This window comes from Pipistrellus kuhlii, unplaced genomic scaffold (assembly GCF_014108245.1).
Source record: "Pipistrellus kuhlii isolate mPipKuh1 unplaced genomic scaffold, mPipKuh1.p scaffold_m20_p_12, whole genome shotgun sequence".
Classification (NCBI taxonomy): Eukaryota; Metazoa; Chordata; class Mammalia; order Chiroptera; family Vespertilionidae; genus Pipistrellus; species Pipistrellus kuhlii.
This window is the reverse complement of record NW_023425427.1, coordinates 25,630,804-25,635,206: the sequence shown is the minus strand read 5'-3', so window position 1 is coordinate 25,635,206 and position 4,403 is coordinate 25,630,804.

Sequence of the window (4,403 nt, the reverse complement as noted above, 5' to 3'; positions counted from 1 at the left end):
TGGGGTAGCCCTAACTGAGGAAAATTTTTAAGTCTCCATCTATTATAGGATCAGAGCCTATTATATGAGTTTATAAGTCCTTCTTAACTTGCTGAATGGCATTACTCCTTTATATTTTTTATACTTTCCCCACCGAGAGATGGACTCATTTTCTCCCCCTTGAATCTGAGCTGACTTTGGTGACTTGCTTAACCATAACCCTGCAGAAGTGATGTCCTTTGATTTCAGAGTCTAGGTAATAAGACCTCATTCTGTTTTTGTCTAGACTTCTTAGAACTCACTCTTGGAAGCCTGCTGCCATGCTAAGATGAAGCCCAGGCAACCCCGTGGAGAGACCCATGAGAAGAGGAACCACGAATCCAGGAGACAGCGTTAGCTGAATGCCCAGCCAAAAGCTAGCATCAGCTTGCCAGTCATGTGGATGAACCATCTTAGAAATGGACCATCTAATCCTAGACAGAACAAGTGAGCTGTCCCCATGCACAGCTGCTCAATTTGTAGATTTGTGGACTAACTAAGCAATTATTGTTTTAAGCCACTGAGTTTTTAATGACTTGTTTCACAGAGAATAAGTGGAAACTACCTTTTCAAAACCTTTATATTTAAAACAACACCAAAAAAAGAAATGTGGTGTTATGTACTACATATCAGACTGGTTATGTACTACATTTTCATGTTTACTTCACAGAGATATTCTATTTTATATATTAAGAAGCAAATGAAGATAATATCCTCTAACTCATAAAAGCAAAAGAAAGAGGCAATTAGACAAAATATTTTAAAATGATATCAATCCTCAATAATGAAAATCTTACTATAAATACGTTAGTATATGGTTCAAAACTCTGTGGAAAGAATTAGGCCCTCAAGTCTTTACAGTTGCATAAAGATCTGAATATAAAAAATTAAAAGGGAAATTTATGTCAATTTCTTAATGACATCACTTAAAATTTTAAGTTAATTAACTAATTAACAACTTAATTAACTCAGCACTTAATTTACCTACATGAGTTCACTTAAATTCCCTAGCTGTGATTTAATGAACTTTCTGTGTAATTCCTGATTAACCATGAAAATGGTGTGATGTATATTTCTTCAATTTAAAAAAATATTTCTTGAAATTAAAGGCAGTATACTAAGCCTAGAAGTGAATTTCATGTTTATTTCCACTCACTCTTGGAAGCCTGCTGCCATGCTAAGATGAAGCCCAAGCAACCCCGTGGAGAGACCCATGAGAAGAGGAACCACGAATCCAGGAGACAGCGTTTCGATAGGTAATATCCTTGAACGTCTGGCATGTGGCAATTTTCCCACTCCATATTTTTCTTTCAAAAAGAAAATAAGCTCTAGCTGGTTTGCTTGCAGGGGTCCTCAAACTTTTTAAAGTGGGGGCCAGATCACGGTCCCTCAGAGAGCTGGAGGGCCGGACTATATGAACTACTAATTCCTACTGTAACACCTCGGCTGTGCTCACTGCCCAAAAAACCTGGCAGGCCGGATCAGACTCCTCTGCGGGCCGCATGTGGCCCACGGGCCGTAGTTTGAAGACCCCTGCCGGCCTGTGTATGCCTGGGTCATGGGCTCAATTCCCAGTAGGGGGCGTGCAGGAGGCAGCCAATCAATGATTCTCTCTCATCATTGATGTTTTTATCTCTCTCTCTATCTCTCCCCCCTTCCTCTCTAAAATCAATTTAAAATTTTTTTAAAAAGAAAATCATATTTGCATTTATTCACTTAAATGCATCAATATAAGGTTTGAAAGTCATCAAGCCTCTGTAAGCAAATTTTGTCAAAATTTATTAATAATTATACTATCTTTTTAAAAGAAGCTACCCTGAAACAAAATTAAAATCACAGGAGAGGCCCTGACCAGGTAGCTCATTTGGATAGAGAATCACCCTGATACAGCAGATTGCCAGTTCGATCCCTAGTCAGGGCACATGCAAGAATCAACCAAAGAATGCATAAATAAGTGGGACAAGTCAATGTTTCTCTCATTCTCTCTCTCTCTCTCTCATCAATAAATAAAAATATTTTAGAATTAAATTTTAAAAATAAAAACACAGGAGAAAGTTTCTTATAAAACATTTCTCTATGTTAGATTTACTTATTTACTGTTCAGATTTACATATCAGTTATGCATAGTCCTATTACTCAATGTGTGGCCTGTGGACTTGTGCCAGTCTGAATTGGAAAGACTATATTTTTCTCCTGTATTTTTCCCTTACTCACACACTACTACCACACTCACAACACTTCTGACACCAGATTTGTGGGGTTTTGCCACCAAGCAATTCTCTGCGACACTAGCTAGATGTCCTACAGTTTAACTTAATTCTGACATTATCTTCCTGGAGAGAGTCAGATCCCACAAGACTGCTCCTCATTCCAGATGCCAATTGCAGTCCAAGTTATCATCTGTGTTTTTGAGCAATTGGCTATAAATCTGAGGTTCGATGACACCCTCCTTGGGTTCAATGAATTTGCTATTGCGGCTCATAGGGCTCAGGGAAACACTTAACTCTTACCAGTTTATTAAGTGATATAATAAAGGTTACATATGACTAGCCAGATGAAGGATTCATAAGATGAGTCTGGGAGGGTCCTGAGACCAAGAGCTTCTGTCCTGATAGAATTGGTGTGTGGAGGAGGGAGAGCTTTAGGGATTTTTATGGAGGTTTCATCATATAGGCATAATCAATCATTAACTCCATTTCTATCCCCTCTCTCCCCTATGAAATCTAAATTTTAGGTTCTATTATTATCCTCATTTACACATGAGAAATTTGAGGCCATAAAGATTTAGTTCCACAGCCAAGGTCACCAACCATACAATAAGAGCTTTAAATTGAACCACCAGTCCGAAACCACCATCCGTTTCAGCATTACTGGATGAAATCAAAAGTAAACACTCAAAAAACACTAAGCTTTACCTGCACGGAGAAGGAGGATTAGGTGGAATACAATTAAAATTGATACCAGCTCCCCACTTAAATATGATGAAGTCCATTCTTTAAGATCTAAGATTTTGTTTTTTTCACCTGAAAGATGAGGTTAATATGGACTGATAGGAAGATGATTTTCTTTAGTAAAGAGCTGAAGACATTTTTATGTCTATGAACTCTTGAATATTCTTGCTTTGCAAAAGGACCAACACAGACTATTGAAACAAACATGTTCTTGCCAATACAATAAAGCCAGTATATAACTGCCCATCCAGAGATGGAGAATGAATCATAGTGACAAATCTCCATTTTAAGATCTGTGAGTGAAAGGTAAAAAGCAAACACTATAAAGTGTTATTTGCCTTGTTGAAGAAAAGCTAATGAAACAGAAACAAACTATAATACCGCACTGATTATGAGCACCATCCTTTTCTAGGTACGTGGGCAATTTAAGGACACTTTTCTTATCTTGGAAAAGACCCTACTTTAATTATTCGCTCAACAAAATACAACTATATGGCTGCTGTCTGAAAAACTTTAATTGGAACAGTTCACATTCTTAAGAAAAAAATTCTTATAGAGGCACTCCTCTTTGAATGCCCAATTCAGGAACTTTTTGACAAAGAAATGTCCTCCAATGCCAGCCCTTCGAGAAACTCAAGAAAGAACATCACCCATCTCCTCACATCTGTGTCCCAGGCCCAAATAGAAATGTGTAATTATATTGGAGCATCTTTCCTTGCCAATCACTGAGGAACATCATCCCAGCATCGATGCCCAGACTAGTGTTCCCAGGCCTGGTCACAACAGCCTGATTCACTCAAAATGTAGCAGAAACAATATAGAAGAAAAATGAACAGAGGAAAAATATGGAAGGCTGGATGGTGTATGTTCCCGTTATCTATTTTCTGTGTAACAAACCATCCCCAAATGAAATGCTTTAAAAACAACGGGTTGTTATTGCTCATGTTCCTGTGGGTTAACTAAGCTCAGCTGGAAGCTATTGGTTAGGGTCTCTCATGCAGTTGCAACCAGAAGGGTCTGAAGCTTGTGTTATCTAAAACCTTAGCTGGACTGGATGTCCAAAATGATTTCTTCACTCGCCATGTCTGGTACCTGAGCTGGAACGGTTGGAATTGCTACAGACTGACCAGGCACCTCACTCCATGTGGCTCTTCATAAGGTTAACTTGGGTTTCCTCACAATATCATAGTCTCAGCTGATTGAACTTCTTACATGTCAGCTGGCATGCGTGCGCGCGTGCGCATATACACTCCACCCAGTAAAAGGTTACGAGGGAAAAGATGCAAGGCTTCTTACAATGTAGCTCGAAAGTCATTCAGCATCACTTCTGCCATGTCCAATTAGTTCCTACAGAGCCAGCCCAAATTCAACCTGGGAGGGGCCTCAGAGAGGCACAAATACCAGAAGGTATGGTTCAGGGTGGAGGGCAGAGGA